Genomic DNA, 19,292 nt, shown 5'->3' on the forward strand with positions numbered 1-19,292 from the left:
TCATGCTGTTGTCATTTTAGCACAGGTAAAGTGAAAACATTACTGTAAACACACTTTTTTGTTTGTATTTAGATTAGATTTTGACATATTCAGAAATGAAGAAAACTTATGCATGACCAACATTGTTTTCTTCTCTTACAGGTAAAAACATAAACCGGTTGAACCAGTTTGTTTTAAGTGAAGCTTTAAACAGACTACATTTTTGTGAAAGGAAGAACGTGAACGACATTAGGGGAGAAAAGCTGTTTGTGAATAATGTTCAGTTTTAGAACAGATCAGTTTAATGCTGCTATCTAGAGATAGAATGGATTTATGAACTGAATGAAGTTTGTGTTTGATGTTCTTCATTGTTGAGACAGAGGTAGGTTTGAACCAACACATTTCTAAGATCATTGTCTTACGTCATTTCATATTTAACAGCATTCAAAAAGTATTTATTTTGTAATGTAAGGCATGTATTGTACTGCCTTTCTAGCTAAACAAACATGTAACTGGTGAACATTTCAGTCCCATACTGAAATATGTAAATCATACCTAAAACTTTTTTATTCTCAAGTTACATTCTGTATATCTGATCATGAAAATTGTTGTACATTTTTAGCATTTTCTAGTGCACTGTATCTAATATGAGTGTCTATGAGAGAGAGTGGGGTGATGTTCAGACACATGAAGCAGCATCTCCAGAACCCAGCTGTGTGTCTATGAAGAGTGACGAGTCCATGCCTGTTCCACCTAATCTCAGTGACGGAGCAGTGACCTCTGACCCCGAGTGAGTACAAACATGAGTACAACTTTGAGGTTAATCATTTATTGTGATATCAAGATGATAAATATTAAGTGATAAATATATATATTACAAATAATCACACACTGCTCTAACACACACATTGCTCTGATGGTCTTTGAGAAGATACCGCAAGTAAGCTGTTCTTTGTGCTTCTATAGCACTACTTTTATCATGGAAAATGCAGCATCTCCAGAACCCAGCTGTGTGTCTATGAAGAGTGATGAGTCAATGCCCATTCCTCCTAATCTCAGCATTGGAGCAGTGACCTCTGACCCTGAGTGAGTATAAATGTGACTTAAAGGTGTAACTTTTTTTAAATTAAATTTGTCTGTCTATGCAGTAGAGACACGAAAGAGTTTCAAGTCAGTGCTACTTGACTAGAGAAAAAAGAGGGCTGTGGTTTTTCCTTTTTACAAAAACTTCAACACACATAATGAACTTTTGCTTATGCAAAATCGAAAACATAATGCACCATCTGTCGAAAAATGCATAAGTTCTGTTAGTTGATTTAGCAAGAGTTCTGGAGCTCTACAAAGTCCAGTGGACTTTTGTTGACAAATAAACAGGGATATCCGGGTGTGGTAAACATCGGAGAAAGAGTACACATTAGAGTACACATTTGGTAATATACATTTATGTATGTTACCAATATTGTAACAGTACAAAACTGTTTGAAAATCGACAAACTTACCCTTTGAAGGAGAAGTTTACCTTAAAATTAAAAATAAATTGCAAATTAAATAAATAAATGAACACAGCACATGCCAACACTCAAAAATCCAAGAGTCTTCATCAGGTATGTGTTTTTCTTGTATGTGTTTTAAAGCACAAAAAACAGCCTTGTGAAGCCACATTTGCTAGTAAACAAATTTCATGTATTCAGGTGTCAGTATAGAGTCGAATAAGAGCCAGCTACACCTGAATCTAAAATATATGAAAACAAAATAGAAATGTGTCCATACAGTGAAACTGTGAATTTTAAATCATTTTTGAAACTTTCTAAATATGAATTACATTTGAAAAATGTATTAATTTAAAAAGGAAATAAAGAAGAAAAAAATAATAACCTTGGTCTAAACTTGGTTTCACTTCAAATTAATTTTTAGAGTTTGATGTACTGGAAACATTTAGAATAATGCATTTCAACCCTCTACGGACACCTTGGAAATTGAATCGCCATTGGCTAGTAAATTTTTTACTAAGCCCCGCCCTCAGAAATAGGCGATGGGCTCTGATTGGTTAGCTAGCCCAGTGTGTTGTGATTGGCTAAACCGCATCTAGTGCGTGTCTAAACGTCCCGCCCCTCACCTCAGCGGCATGTGCTCCGGTTGTATTGTAAACAATGGTGTCGTTAATATCGCTTATCAGTTTGAGCCCGACTGAGAAGCAGAGGATATTATTGAAGAGGATCGTGCAGAACCTGTGCAAGCACGGCTTTTAATGGTAGGCCTATGTTTTATATTGTTTATGCTCAAACAGCAACATTACACACTAACGTTAAAAAAGTGAAATTGAAATCAACCACCCCTTTAAGGATTAACGAGCTGCTGGATTCATGAATATTAATCAGGTTGTGTGCATTCGCTAGAATTGATTTGCTGGATTCAAATCAGGAACGATAATAGGTGAGCGCCAGCCAATGATATTGTCGTTTGCGCATTAGTTCCGCCCCACTACCAGAGAAACCGGCAGTTCTTAAAAGCTCTGAAGAACTCCAAAGGAACTCCGTTATTTTGACAGGAAAATACAACAAAGAATATCGTTTACATATAGTATGTAAGACTCTCGCTCTGTCTCTCTCTTTGCGTGTGAGAAAAAAGCAAAGTGACGTCGAGTCGTGTGCCTTCACACTAAAGTTTACGGTATGCGAAATACAGGTGCGCTGCGCATCCATAGAGATGAACTGAAAAATATCACAGATCGCTTAACTGAGAGTGAAACTCTGAAGCGCTCAGGCAGAGTGTACTGTGAGTGAAAATATATCTGTGCTAAACTTATACTTAGCCTCCAACTCACACACTGGCGAGTAAAATCTGAGAATTTATTAGCCAGTGGCTAATATTAGACATCACGCGTCAATTCTGCATGGTATGTCAGACTCTATCGCTCTGTCTTTCTCTTTGCGTGTGAGAAAAAAGCAAAGTGACGGCGAGTTGTACGCCTTCACACTAAAGTTTACGGTACGCGAAATACTGGTGCGCTGCGCATCCACAGAGATGAACTGAAAAATATCACAGATCGCTTGACTGAGAGAGAACTCTGAAGCGCTCAGTCAGAGTGTTCTGTGAGTGAAAATATATCTGTGCTTAACTTATACTTAGCCTCCAACTCACACACTGGCGAGTAAAATCTGAGTATTATTAGCCATTGGCTAATATTAAACATAATTTAGTCGCCCAGAGTGAAGATTTAGTGGCATATGCGAGTGATTTACTCGCAATATAGAGGGTTGACAGTCTATGAGCACGAAGCGCTTACAGTGTGCGCACATTGTAAGCGCTTCGTGTTAAAAACTGCAAAGCACAAAGGGAAGATAAATTGATGCGTAGTGTATTATATCTGTGCAACAGTTATTGAGCCTTTCTTTTAACAGTTTTAAGTTTCAGTTACTGTGCACGTTAAAAACAAGTTATAGTCTTTTCTCGCATATGCGAGTGATTTACTCGCATTGTAGAGGGTTGCATTTTCACAGTTGTTTGTTCTTTTCATTTCTCTCTTTCTGCAGAGTGAAGAGTGATGATGTGATCATATCAGTGATGCCCCGTCTGACCTGCACTGACCCTGACTGTCAGACCCTCATCAGACAAAGAGTCAAAAACCAGCACAAAACCAGCATGAAGAATAAGTATGAGAGCTTATTTGAGGGAATCAAACTAGAAGAGAATCAAACCCTCCTGAACAGGATCTACACACAGCTCTACATCATAGAGGGAGAGAGTGAAGGAGTGAATGAAGAACATGAGGTTTTAAAGATGGAGAAAACAGACAGAAAACAAGACACTCCAATCTACTGCAGTGACATCTTTAAACCCTTACATCAACCAGGATCTAAGAAAGACAAAATCAAGACTGTTCTTACTAAAGGCATCGCTGGAATTGGAAAAACCATCTCTGTGCAGAAGTTCATTCTGGACTGGACCGAAGGAAAAGCCAGTCAGGAAGTAGATTTCATGTTTGTGCTTCCATTTCGAGAGCTGAACTTGATTAAAGATCACCGGTACAGTCTTCACAGACTTCTGCTGGACTTTCATCCTGAACTTCAAGATCTGGACTCAAAGATTTATGAGGAGTGTAAAGTTGTATTCATCTTTGATGGTATGGATGAAAGCAGAATTACACTGATGTTTACAGAAGATGAGAACGTTTGTGATGTGAATGAGTCTTCATCAGTGAGTGTGTTGATGTCAAACCTCATCAGAGGAGAGCTGTTTCCCTCTGCTCTCATCTGGATCACCTCCAGACCAGCAGCTGCCAATCAGATCCCCTCAAGATACATCAACCGTCTGACAGAAATTCAGGGATTCAATGAGCCTCAGAAGGAGGAATATTTCAGGAAGAGAATCAGTGACGAGCATCAAGCCAGCAGAATCATCTCACACATTAGAAGATCACATCCCTGTCTTCTGCTGGATCTCAGCCACTGTGCTGCAGAACCTCCTGAAACAAGATGACAGTGCAGAAATCCCTCAAACTCTGACTGAAATGTACATCCACTTTCTGCTGACTCAGATCAACATGAGGAATCATAAGTATGATGAGAGAAATCCAGAGAAACTCCTGCAGTCCAACAGAGATGTGATTGTGAAACTTGCTGAACTGGCTTTCAAACAGCTGATGAAGGGCAATGTGATGTTCTATGAGGAGGACCTGATTGAGAGCGGCATAGACATCACTGATGCCTCAGTGTATTCTGGGATTTGCACTGAGATCTTTAAGCAGGAATCTGTGATTCATCAGAGGAAAGTCTACTGCTTCATCCATCTGAGCTTTCAGGAGTTTCTAGCTGCTTTATATCTGTTTTACTGCCATGTAGTTAAGAATACGGAATCACTGAAGTCCATTCTGAATATAAGATACCAGCGATACAGTCGGAAAAACTCTCTGTATGAGCTACTAAAAGCAGCGGTTATTAGATCCTTACGGAGTGAAAATGGACAGCTGGATCTTTTCCTCCGGTTCCTGCTGGGCGTCTCACTGGAGTCCAATCAGATAATCTTACAGGATCTACTGACACAGACAGAGAACAGCTCAGAGACCATCATGAGAATCACACAGTACATTAAAGACAAAATCAAGGGTGATGAAGGTCTCTCAGCTGACAGATGCATCAGTCTGTTCCTCTGTCTGCTAGAAATAAAGGATCAGACTCTGTACAGAGAGATTCAGGAGTTTGTGAAATCAGAGAATCGTTCAGTGAATAAACTCTCTCCGTCTCACTGCTCAACAATCGCCTACATGCTTCAGATATCAGAGGAGGAGCTGGATGAGTTTGATCTGAGGAAATACAACACATCAGATGAGGGAAGAAGGAGACTGATATCAGCTGTGATGAATTACAGAAAAGCTCTGTGAGTATTAATTCATGTGATTGAAGATGAAATTTCAGTTTCAGTAAAAATGGTCATCATTTTATAAACATCTTTGAAAAATTGGGCAGTTTAGCCAGTTTTGGTCATTTTCAATGGTTAGTCAATTTTGTTGGGTCCCCCTTGGTAGAAATCGCGGTCCGGGGGCACCTAGATCACACCAAAAGGGTGCCGTGCTGCTCATGTTTATAACGCAGTAAAAATGCCCCTCCGCGTGCCCAAAACAGGTTGCCTGTGGATGAGAATCCAAAACAAGGACTGGTGGTAGGTTGTCCTGCTCCACTTCACAGTTGCCGAAAGGAGAGCCCACCAGTCCTTGTTTTGGATACTCATCCACAGGCAACCTGTTTTGGGTGCGCGGAGGGGCATTTTTACTGTGTGATAAATATGAGCAGCACGGCACAGCGGTTTATATGTATATATATAGGGAAGTCGTGGGCTAATGGTTAGAGAGTTGGACTCGTAACTCAAAGGTTGCGGGTTCAAGTCTCGTACCGGCAGGGATTGTAGGTGGGGGGAGTGAATGTACAGCGCTCTCAAGGGCACCTTCAATACCACGACTGAGGTGCCCTTGAGCAAGGCAGCGAACCCCCAACTGCTCCCCGGGCGCCGCAGCAAAAAATGGCTGCCCCCGGACATGTCACCCATTGAGCATGTTTGGGATGCTCTGGATCGGCGTATACGACAACGTGTTCCAGTTCCTGCCAATATCCAGCAACTTCGCACAGCCATTGAAGAGGAGTGGACCAACATTCCACAGGCCACAATCAACAACCTGATCAACTCTATGCGAAGGAGATGTGTTGCACTGCGTGAGGCAAATGGTGGTCCCACCAGATACTGACTATCATTAGTCATTTTAGTTTCATATTTAAATCATGGCTACCTTTTAGTTATGTATTCCTTCATTTTAGTTAAATCATGAGAACAAATTAATACATGTTCACGGTTTTACTAAAATGAAGGAACGATTTAATAAAATGTAATCAACTATTTTTTCATTCTTGGAAAACAAATTTTTTTCGCATGTCATGCGGAAATAGATGTGCCAAAAAAGGGCACATGACAATTAACAGTTGATATTCACGATACGTAATAGTCTAAATGTTGTAACGCTATATCATTATTACTATATTTATAATTTTTATAACCCTTAACTCGGTGCTTTGTTGAAGCACCTTTGGCAGCAATTACAGTCTCAAGTCTTTTCAGGTATAATGTGACAATCTTTGCGCACCTGGATTTGCATTTTTCTGCCATTTTTCTCTGCAGATCTTCTCTAGCTCTGTCAGGTTGAATGTCATTATGGAGTATGGAGTGTAGCTTGAAAAAAATAATTTAAAGCACTTTAACATAAAGCTGCAAAATAACAATGTTTAAAAAATATATTCAGTATTCAGAATTCATCTTCTGATGAAGAATGGAAAATTAGTTATGTTATAAACATGTAATCAGAATACAGAAAATAATATTTTAAACCACCATCTTCTAAGGAGATACTCTTCTTTATTGAATGATATTTCATCTTTTGCTGTAGACTTGCTGACTGCAGTCTCACTGATCAGTGCTATGAAATTTTGTCTTCATCGCTACAATCATCAAACTCACTGAGAGAGCTGGACCTGAGTAATAATGACCTGCAGGATTCAGGAGTGAAGCTTCTGTCTGATGGACTGAAGAGTTCACACTGTCAGCTCAACATACTGAGGTAAGGAAAACAGATGACTGTTCACTTGATTGTGAAATTAAAGTTGCCATCTGTTCTGATCATGATTTCCTGTGACTGTAATATATCAGCAGACCCCAGTGTATCCTAAAGGAATGATTCAACCAGAAAAGAAAAAAAAATTGTCATTATTAACTCCCTCTCATGTTTTTCAAAACCTTTATGAATCATCTGATTTAAAGCAGAGTTACAGGAATCTGAACACTCCTTTGTGTGAACCTGTTTAAGATGATCTCCAGTCTTTATAGAGCAACTAAGACCAGCCAATATCTTTTCTTGGGTAACAAATTAGTTGACTTTACAGTCCTCAGCTGATATGACCAAAAACATATAAAGATTAAAGAAACAAACACTAAATTACACAGACACTATATTTATGTTGATTTTCATTAATGACAAGACATTAAATTAAGGAATGTCATTATGGTTTAAAAATAGAAATGTAATGATGATTTCATGTTATGTTGAGTGCTTCTGTGTTTGTAGATTATCTGGCTGTATGGTGACAGAGGAAGGCTGTTATTTTTTGGCTTCAGCTCTGAGTTCAAACCCCTCACACCTGAGAGAGCTGGATCTGAGCTACAATCACCCAGGACAATCATTAGTCAAGCTGCTCTCTGATCCAAACTACAGTCTGGACAAACTCAAGTATGTTCAACACTAACAATCATCCTGTAATGTGTGTTTGTACATGTGTGTGCTGTAAAGTCATGAAGCAAAAAAGATCCAAGATGCAGTGGCGGCTCGTGGGTTTTAAAATAGAGGAGGCACACTAATTGTCAGGCTCAGAGATCGCAGTCTAAATGAGAAAAAAATATGTTTGACCTCATGATACTGAATAAAGCAGATCAGCTTTATTCAGAACAGCAAAATATTTCTGCAGTTATGCAGAATTGACATATGAATGTCAATTATTGATTAAAATGCTTGCACAAATGAAAGTATATAGATATAGATGATCAGTGAATGTAAAGCTGAGTCTGTAGCTCCAATGATAGAGGCTATGAATCAGGAACGTCAAATGCTACAGAGGATCTCAAATGATCGTCATCAGAAGAGAGACAATCCTGAGTTTGGAGATACAGGTCAAATGACAATTCTGTCATAATTTATTCATATCATATTTCAAATCTGCATTCATTAGTTGACAGCCAGGTAATGACAGTGTAAACTTAGGCATTGATTGTCACTGCTCTGAAATGAAACCACCATTAAAAACATCCCGATACAGCCAGCCTAATAACAAAGGCAGTAGCCCTCCATTAAGCTTAACAACAAGCAAGCTGATGTACAGTAGTGTTGTGAAAGTTTGAAAATCCCACCAAAATGTATAAAATTCCCCCAAAATTCAAGATATAAATTGCCCCTTTATGATTTCTTATTATGTTTTTATATTTATAACATAGGGGTGTAACCTTTCAAATTACTCATGGTTTGATTTGTATCACGGTTTTAGAGTCACTGTTTCGGTACGGTTCAGTATGTGCTATGTTTACGGAAAAAAGGACTATACTGTCATCTATACTGTTTATCAAATAAAAATAAAGAAAATAATTAATAATAATTAAATTAATGTAACTACAAGCAACAGCACAAATAAATGCAATAGAGCAAAGATACAAATAAAATAAACAGTGCTTTTCAGGTTTTTTAGGTAGGTCTAACATTAGTTTTAGGTACAGAAATTGAATAAAATAATCAAATTGGCTCTTGCATGTTTAAGCTGGCAAGACTTAAATGAGTTTAGTTTAAACAGATAGCAACGTGTGCTGTTCAGGTCTCACCTGCGCATACGCACTATCAACACCTGGGTGATGATGGCATATTCAAGCATACGGCACTCGCATTGAACAAAGTTTACAAAGAGTGACTGGTTGGTCCATGTTTAGTTTTTTTTTTTTTTCATTGCTGTTGTTGTAATGTATTGGGAAGTCAGAATGCATATCCATCGACAGAAACATACATTAGCCAAACTGTCAGTTTCACGTGTTGTTATTTTTAACAAGCCATATTACAGATGAGATGTGTTGTCAGATTTAAATTAAACTGCGGTGCAAGTGTGTGACGAACCGTGGGTGGAGAGCGGTACGGTTCGAGTTTTTACCGAGAACCGTTACACCCCTATTATAATATTATATAGTTAGACAGTATCACATGAGCAAGAGTGCTGTTTTCTTGAAGCTCAGCATGATTACAAATGTGGTATTAATTTTATACAACAGTTCAATAAACAATAATAATAACTGACAATTTTAGACACAGTATTGTCAATTTTGACAATAAAATAGTTCTAAACAAAGCAGAACAGTTGCGTCTCTTAGAAACACAGAGTGGTGTTTCATTTTTGAATTATTCAGTTTTTGTTCCAACATTTCATACTTCTATATCCAATATTTTACATTTAAAATATTTTTATATATCTTAATTACAGTATAAATGCATTCATTCGACATCTGAGATGCATTAAACAGTATGTGTAAATACATATAAATGCCACCTCAGATGCAGATACTTGTGTGCCACCTATGCAGTGCAAAGATGGATTTTGTTGAAACTGATTTCATTTTACTGGTAATATTGTAGTGTTGATTGATTTGTAAGCTATAGTGTTATTTAGCTTAAGTAATTAAAAGATATTCTACAGTATGTAGATCTGAGGAATCTAAAATAAAAAAGGTTGTTAGGTCCTTTATTATTATTATTTTACTTATGATTATGTGAATTATGTGTGGCAACTTTGATTTTTATAGTGTGGATCATGGAGGAGAGTTAAGGATTATAACAGGACCACAGAAATGTAGGTCACACACAAACGCACATGTTGGTACACCTATCGTTATGTTGACTTTCCATTGAACATAATGGTTTTTATACTGAACTAATGATATTTTCTATCCCCTAATTTCACCCCTAAACATAACCCTCACAGAAAACGTTTTAAATTTTTAAACATTGTTTAGGATGCTCATTTAGCCATTTGAATTACGGGGACAGTTGGAATGTCCTCGAAATGAGACTTGAAACCTGAAATACACCTACATTATGATGTCCTCATAATGTACATCAAACCAGTACACACACTTTAATCATTGTTGTTATAAATGTTATAATCTCTCTTCTTGTGTTCAGATGCATGTGATCTCACACTGGATATAAACACAGCAAACACTCATCTTGCGCTGTCTGAAAGGAACAGAAAGGCATCATTTGTGTCAGAGAAGCAGCCGTATCCTGATCATCCAGAGAGATTTGATGAGTGTCATCAGATTATGTGTAGAGAGAGTCTGACTGGACGCTGTTACTGGGAGGCTGAATGGAGCGGGAGGGAAGGCGTGTATATATCAGTGGCATATAAAGGAATCAACAGGAAAGGACAGAATCATGACTGTTGGTTTGGATACAATGAAAAGTCCTGGAGTCTGAACTGTTTTAGTAATGGTTTCACTGTCAGATACAATAATAAGAGCACAGAAATATCATGTCTCTCTAACAGAGTAGGAGTGTATCTGAACTGGCCGGCCGGCACTCTGTCCTTCTACAGCGTCTCTGACACACACACACTAACACACTTATACACGCTCAACAGCACATTCACTGAACCCCTCTATGCTGGATTTATGATTTATTATGGTAGTTCAGTGTCTCTGTGTGAGATTCAGCTGCCTATTGTGAGAAACAACTGAAACACACATATGTTGACTTTGGTCTAAATGAGACAAACTAAAGACTTCTGTTGTGTTTTTATAAAGACATTTGAATGCAATTCAACGGGTTTTGTCAAGAGTCTCTGAGTGCCAGCCACCTGGAGGAAGATTTAGTTTCTCACTCACAGGAAACAGTTTTTAGCAACAGCTTGCTTTGTTACTATGGTAACAGAGGGTTGTCATAACTCATCTTCTGAACACACATCCAGGGCCATCACTAGTGAGGAAAAAGGTGGTGACCCACAGCTGTCGGGGGGGCCCCCCTTGATTGTAGAGGGCTGCTCGGGGTCAGTGTGAAAAACGCTCGGTACAGTTGACGGACTGCCCGATCAGTCACTGTTGCGCGTTATCACTAAAGTGTATCATTTGCACGTGTTTTTAAACCTTGCAAATCTAAACATTCAAGCGATTTTAAAGCTTTTAAGCTCAAGAAGCCAGGAAATAACTTAATTTGGTGCTCACGGGCTGAGAAGCGGCTCTCTGTCAGAGATGGCTCTCGGCGCACAGAACACAGCGTGGGCAGGGTTGGGCAAAGATACATCAAAATGTATTTTAAAATAAAATACCAAATACCTTAATTTTAAGTGTATCAAAATAAACTACAAAATACAGCAGCCACACCACACACTTATAATAAGTGCAATTGCACCAAGCACATCACATTCTGTTACTCATTCATCCAGGCTTCCTTTTGAATGAATGAATGAATAATTCCTGCCCACTAAAAGCTGCACGGATATATTCGCTTACCCCAATAGGCCTATCTATGTAAACGATTTAGAAAAAGTTCAGTCGATTCACTCTTTATATCACCGCCATGATATGTATTGTCATATCACCCAGGCCTAACATGCAGTAATGCTTTAAACACATTTGACAAGCTAGTTGATAAAAAACAACAACCGATTAACTATCAAAACTGATTGGCTAACGCTATTTTTCCCCTTGTCAGTGCTCTTTTATTCTTTCATGTTAACTGACGGCAAATCTGAATGATGCACTATTTTAACTTTAATCAACATGTACAATTGACCATGACATCCTCACCTTATCTTATTCCAGAAAAGTCACTCACCCAATGCTGAATGGAGTTGTACAGCTGCAGCTCACGTGATGAATGTTGGGGTTGGGGGAGGGGATGCGTCTGAACTAAATCAGCACACTGATAAAGAGGTTGACTGGCACAAAGTATTTTGTGTATTTTGAAAATACAAAAATACTAATCTTAAATGTATTTAAATACAAATTACATTTGATTTTTGCCGAAAGCTTTCAAATACAAAATAGTATTTTGTATTTCAAATGCGTATTTTAAATACATGTATCTGAAATACTGCCCATCCCTGCAAACAGCAATGTGATGTTCTATGAGGAGGACCTGATTGAGAGCGGCATAGACGTCACTGATGCCTCAGTGTATTCTGGGATTTGCACTGAGATCTTTAAAGAGGAATCTGATTCATCAGAGGAAAGTCTACTGCTTCATCCATCTGAGCTTTCAGGAGTTTCTAGCAGCGCTCTTTGTGTTTTACTGCCATGTAGTCAAGAATGAGGAATCACTGAAGTTGTTTCTGAATGAAGAATATCACTTGTACAGTCACAAAAACTCTCTGTATGATCTACTAAAAGCAGCGGTTGAAAAATCCTTACAGAGTGAAAATGGACACCTGGATCTTTTCCTGCGGTTCCTTCTGGGTGTCTCACTGGAGTCCAATCAGAGACTCTTACAGGATCTACTGACACACACAGAGAACAGCTCAGAGACCATCATGAGAATCACACAGTACATTAAAGACACAATCAGTAGTGATGTTTTTGATTATATGAGACAGGAACAGCTCACATTTGAAAGATGCATCAATCTGTTTCTCTGTCTCCTGGAAATGAAGGATCAGACTCTGTACAGTGAGATTCAGGAGTTTGTGAAATCAGAGAATCACTTAGAGAATGTTGTTCTTACCATCTCATATTGGACAATAAACTGGACTACATCCGACTACTACGCTCAACTCAGAGGACTGTAATACTCAACAATCGTACATTATCCTACATTATTCAGATATCAGAGGAGATGGTTGATGAATTTGATCCGAGGAAATACAAGGCAGGAGAGTGTGGTATAAAGAGACTGATACCAGCTGTGGTGAACTGCAGAAAAGCTCTGTGAGTATTCATTTATGTGACTTGTGGATAAAACTGAATGTCTTTTTTTTTGAGAAATTGTAACATTGTAATTCCTCCATCAAATCATGATTTTTGACATGACTAGTTTAAAGGGAAAGCAGAATCTGCTTGAAGAGAAAAAAGCTTTTTTTAATTAATTAAATTTTTTTTTTTTCAGAATTGTTTAATGACTCATACCAGACAACATGTTAGACTCACAAGAAGGGTCATGAGCAATGTGCAGAGTTTTTATAATATTTTGTACAGTTGTTTACCATTTTATTCTTCTCATAAAGGCCACTTTTACTTATACTTCATGCTTTGTTCAGTTTAGTGTTCTTCGGTAATTACAATTTAGCAATCTTGTTGCCAGATTTAGTGACTTTTCAGTCTTTTTAAAAGATTTATTCAGCAACATTTAGCAACTTGTCTGAGTGAAAAGTCAGAGTGTGGTCTGTTTCATTCTGGTGATGGCAAGGCAATTGTGCCAGATCGTCCAGTCAGGCACAGTTGCTCTCCTTCGACTGTGATGACTAAAGGCACAGTGGGAAATGACTTGCTGACAACACAACTTATTGCTCATTGGTTTATTAGCAACAAAGCAAAATGAGCTTGAATCCTTGATATCCACCGTTGATCTCGCAGGGAGCTGATCTACTATGAGAAGTCAACAGTTAGCTTTTTTAGGTTCGTTTTTCATGACTATTTCCATGGTCTCTCTGACCGATACAGTTAAACAGGCTGTTTTTATTTTTTGTTTTTTTTTGCTGATATGCCATGAAGACTGTTCATGTCAGACTGAAATGATCAGGGACATTATTAAAAATAATTTTCAGGCACTCTTTCCTAACGTTATGCAGAGACACGTGTGACTGTCTGGAACAGCACAATATTCAGAATTTAACATATCTGATTTATTATATACCAACGAGAGTAATAGTATCTTCTTTTGGTGTTCAGTAAACAGTATCTGTCCTACTTATTTCTTATTACTTGTCCACTGTGATGGACGCTTCATGTTTTTGTACACTGAATAGATGTGGCTTGTGCTAATGTATTCATCCTTACATCATAAAACCAATGATGTCAGATCAAGCTGTTTTTAGAGCCTTTATATTGTTGAAGTTTGAGTATAAGTTATAGTATGTTGTTTACAGTATGTAGTACAGTCCCTTTTTATTAAAAAAAAAGACAGTTGATTTCTCATATGACCACTTCAAAATAAAATTATAGACCAATAACATTAATCATGTAATCAAGCAGGAATGGAAAAAATGGCAACAACCTGATCAAGAAAATTGAAGGAATCCAGAACACAAGAATAGTGTCAGTGCAGCAAAAGACAGAGACAATGTTAAACTGTAAAGATGAATGATCAGGACTTGAATGGTAAAGTACTTCATTGTGTTATGTACAAAAACAATAACTGTCACTTTTCTATTCTTAATCAGGAAATGAAATGAAAATTGGCTCACAATCAGCTCAAATGTTTAAATTGATCTGATATTATTATAAAACCCAAGATCAGTTATAGTCCAATATTTGAAACTGTTTGCTGAAATCACCTGTCACAGAAATCTTTATATTTAAAGCAACTGATTCTACACAACAGTGCAGTAAATGTATAAATGAAATAAGAGATCAGCAAATATAATAGTAGTTATGTGATAAATACTGTATGTGATCCTGTTTTATAGACTTGCTGACTGTTATCTCACTGCTCAGTGCTGTGAAAGTTTGTCTTCATCTCTACAATCATCAAAATCACTGAGAGAGCTGGACCTGAGTCACAATAACCTGCAGGATTCAGGAGTGAAGCTTCTCTCTGATGGACTGAAGAGTTCACACTGTCAGCTCAACATACTGAGGTAGGAAAAACAGATAAATGTTCACTTGTTTATGAAATTAAAGATGCCCTCTGCCCTGGTCCTGATCTCCTTGGTTTTTATAATATTTCAGCAGACCCAAGCGTGACCTTGGGTTTGTATTTGCTCCAGCTTGTTGTTATAAAGAACGTTTTTAGTTTCTTGAAACCAAATTTTTTCCACTAATTAAAATATCTTAAGTACTGAGGAGTGGACTTTTCTGCTATGTTATATGTGTTCTACATTTATTGACTGCTGTATGTCAGATTTATTCACAGGTAAAATTATGCATTAAAGTCCCCATGAAATCAAAATTAAAGTTTTGTGGGTGTTAGTATCAATATGTTAGTCTTAAGGTTATCTATAAGGCAGTGTGCTCCAAAACAGTGACAAAATTCGCATTTAGAAGATATAAGCATTCAAAGCTTGCAGTTCGTCACTTCCGCCAAAACGGCTTAACTATTTTTTTGACGTCACATCTTCAGACTTCATCTTCTCATCAAATCTTCTGACCAATCAAACGCTTCTAGAAGCCGAAGCGCCCGCCCCCTACACTGTAAATAGACGCTGAAGCTGCCGCTGAGATCGGTCACTTGTTCACAGTGTAGTATTTCCTGTACAGTGAATGGCACGTAGTGCACAATGTAGGCGATAGTGAACGATTCAGATAGTGTAAATATTCTTTCGATTGGGGCAAATGAGGTCTGGTTTCACATTGTGTCACGTGAACCGCGGCAGCATGCACAGTCCGACTTTGGCTCCAGTCCAGAGACGCGATCGCACGGAGCGGATCATATGCGCGAGTCCGCATATATTAAACACTTTTAAAACTACACAGCCTCAGCAGGATTATGATAACTATTTTGTTTTACCAAGAGTTTCATATTGAATCTAGGGGGTAATCTATTAGACTGTGGCTGTCAAATGCGGGTTTACCGAGCACAATGGAACTGACACGTGCAGATATAAACAAAAGGCTATTCGCTAATTTAAAAAGGGGGCGGGGCTGCTCGATATGTCCCGCCCTGTCTTCTGTTTCAGTTGAAATTATGTCACTACATAGAATAACGCTGCGTGTTTCAAGGCACTTCAGGGGACCTTTAATGCCATTCAGTATTTTTATTTGATCAGTATGTGTGTTTTCAGGAATGGGCTAGTTGCATATCTCCGCCATCTTGGATTTCCGGTCTAGCGAGTGTGTGCATAGATACTTCCGGTTGTGCTAAACGCCAGTGCAGAGAACCGGAGAAATCCAAATATTACCTTCTTTATGTTTTTCAGGATTTATAATATCACTTCAAATGCAAATAAGATCTACACCGCTACTATACTATAAATGTTAACTGAGCCAGTGCATTTGAAACTTACATATGTTTGGGTCCGGTGATGAATGAAATAGGCCAACACTAATTAATCCCTACTTGAATTCATAAATGAAAGTTGAACATGGTGTGTACAGCTACACAATGTCTTTTTCCCTTACCAATTATGTAAATGTACAAATTACTTATTTCTCGAAAATGTTTGTATTACATTGACTTTTTGAACTCATGGGCTGCGATTGATCTTCATAAATATCCATTTCTCAATTGTGCGCATGCATCAGTTTTCCATTATCATTTTCACAACATATTTTAATATTTTACACATAGATAACTTTGCATCAAACATATTTTTTAAATGAAAAAAAAAGGGCTGTAAAAGGATACTGTCATGATCTCCAGCTGGAGTGCCCATGAGCTCCTCTAGAGGGCACTCCATTCTGTACCTTGCCATTCACTCAGGACTCCATTTCCCATAATCCTTTGCCCGGACTCATCAAGTGCATCACCTGTCTCTCATCAGATCTCATCATCAGTTCACAGCTGTCTCACATTAGTAGGACTATAAGAATAGCACACACACTCTCTGTCACCGCTGGTGATTGAATGTTGTATAGCTCTTCCGTGGTTTCTAAGTTTCCGTGTTTCTAGTTTCTCTGTTTCCTTGCCTAAATCGTAAAAATATACATGCAACAGATCTTTCACAAAACAGATAAATATTAATAAAAACACAGGTAATAGAAACACCGATCTTTTAATTCATGCCAACCTACCATAATTAGCCTACATTGTTAAATTGTACAGTTACAGTTATAAATTATGTTATCAAATAAAGTTAATAAAACATACATGCAGAAATCTCTGAGCGTCTCTTTTGACAATCGCAAACCTTATGATCTTATAAATAGCAGTCAGAACAAAACCAACTCTCCGAAAATATACAGTATTGCACATTTGAGTGGTTTGTGTTTGAATGAAGAGATCCCTGTGGACTGACTAACCACTGACGCTGAACTGCATAATCAACAGTAGAAAGAATGAAGCAATCTTGCATTGTATCTTGATGAATTTCCACAAAGAGGTACGCAATAATGTAGGGAGTATGTTTTCTCTTGTCTTTGAAATACCACTATCTGCTTTTTAAAAATAAAAATAAAATAAATAAAATAACAAATTTTAAAACATTAATTATATATATCTAGTCAAGTTTCGTATGTAAGTTTCCCCTTACAGTAAAAGAACGTCGCAAGACCGGAAGTAAGTATAAACACACTCGCGTCGCTGAAGCTCACCGGCGCCATCTTGTGCACTGAGCCCATTGAACCTTTGACTGCAGCGCTGTTAGTGCCATTAGAGTCACAGGAACCTGTATGTCATCTGACTAATTAGGTATTTTTTTCCATTCAATATTCACAGTTCACCTGCTGATGAATAATAGAATATTTGTCATGTGATCAATATATGGTTGCAGAAAAAGTAATTTGAACTCTCCATCTCCTTTTATCAACCATATTTCATCCTGTGTTATAGACTCGCTGACTGTAATCTCACTGATCAGTGCTGTGAAAGTTTGTCTTCATCTCTGCGATCATCAAGCTCCTCACTGAGAGAGCTGGACATTAGTCGCAACAACCTGCGGGATTCAGGTGTGGAGGTTCTGTCTGATGGACTGAAGAGTTCACACTGTCAGCTCAACATACTGAGGTTTGTAGGAAATTTTTATTCTGGAAGTGAACTAATCCTTTAAAGTGATTGTTCACCCAAAAATTGCCATACAATTGGCTAACAGTCAGTGGAGTCCAAAAGTTTCAAGCTCCAAAAAGGACAAAAAGGTAGTGGAAAATTCCAGTGGTTTAATCCAATTCTTCTAAATGGGAACTATCACTTTGTATGATGAACAGAGCCAAATTTAAGTGGTTATTCACTCTTAAATCAAAGCATTTTAAAGGGGTCATGACATGAGGAATCAAATTGACTTTGATCTTGTGACATATAAGAGGCCATTTTACTACAAAAAGCTCAGAAATACCTCCTCACTTTACATAGAGCTTTTGTTGAAACCAGGCTGCCAAAATGACAAATTTCCTACTGCCTCCACAACAACACAATGCCTACTTTACCTTTCACTTTTGAAATCCACTCAGTAGCAGTGAGCAGTGAGGTGACAAGGAGAGAGATTAATTGACATTAGCCAATCATTTGGACATTTACTGACCAGTCTTAAAGTGACGTGACATGTGGCCAAGTATGGTGACCCATACTTGGAATTAGTGCTCTGCATTTATCCCATCCTAAGTGCACACACACAGCAGTGAACACACACACACCATGAACACACACCCGGAGCAGTGGGCAACCATTTATGCTGCGGCGTCCGGGGAGCAGTTGGGGGTTTGTTGCCTTGCTCAAGGGAACCTCAGTCATGGTATTGAAGGTGGGAGAGAGAGGGAGAGAAGACATAGCCCCCAAACAGCACATTTATAATGGAATGGCATAATGAAGGTGGAAAATAATCATGTTTTGTAAGTACAAAAAAAGTGTTACATTTATAAGTGAACCTCAAGGAACATGTTAAAATGATAAAAATAGATATGTCATGATCTTTTAATTGTTGGTCAGTGTACAATTTCATCAGATTGATTTGCTTGGCCATTGCATCATTTTCAGCATTTTGTACCATGTGCTTTCCTGTCAGGTTAAAAGGAATTTACATTCCATTTTCACATGTTTTGACAGTCCTGCCAGCCACTCTGGACTAATTAAATAAACAGTTAATATCCGGAATTGCATGTTTTGGAAATATACATTAGGTTATTTGTACTTTGTTTAGACTGTCCAGCTGTAGTCTTACTGGTCAGTGCTGTGAAAGTGTGTCTTCACCTCTACAATCATCAAACTCATTGAGAGAGCTGGACCTGAGTAATAATGATCTGCAGGATTCAGGAGTGAAGCTGCTCTCTTATTGGCTGAACCCTCACACCTGAGAGAGCTGGATCTGAGCTACAATCACCCAGGACGGTCGCCGTGATTTTGCCAAGAAAGACATGTTCCATCTTTTGATGAAATATAGACTTAACCCAATCCCTACCCCTAAACCTAACCCTACCCATAATTTATTCCTAAAATCAGTGGGAAATGA

At 38.1% G+C, this 19,292-nt stretch overlaps 1 pseudogene; it reads left to right on the forward strand.

Annotated features, from left to right (window-relative positions):
- The first annotated feature begins 659 nt into the window (after positions 1–659).
- Positions 660–19,292, forward strand: part of LOC107678745 (NACHT, LRR and PYD domains-containing protein 12-like) — a 20,102-nt pseudogene continuing 1,469 nt past the window's right edge.

Source organism: Sinocyclocheilus anshuiensis, unplaced genomic scaffold, assembly GCF_001515605.1.
Source record: "Sinocyclocheilus anshuiensis isolate Anshui unplaced genomic scaffold, SAMN03320099.WGS_v1.1 scaffold208, whole genome shotgun sequence".
Lineage (NCBI taxonomy): Eukaryota > Metazoa > Chordata > Actinopteri > Cypriniformes > Cyprinidae > Sinocyclocheilus > Sinocyclocheilus anshuiensis.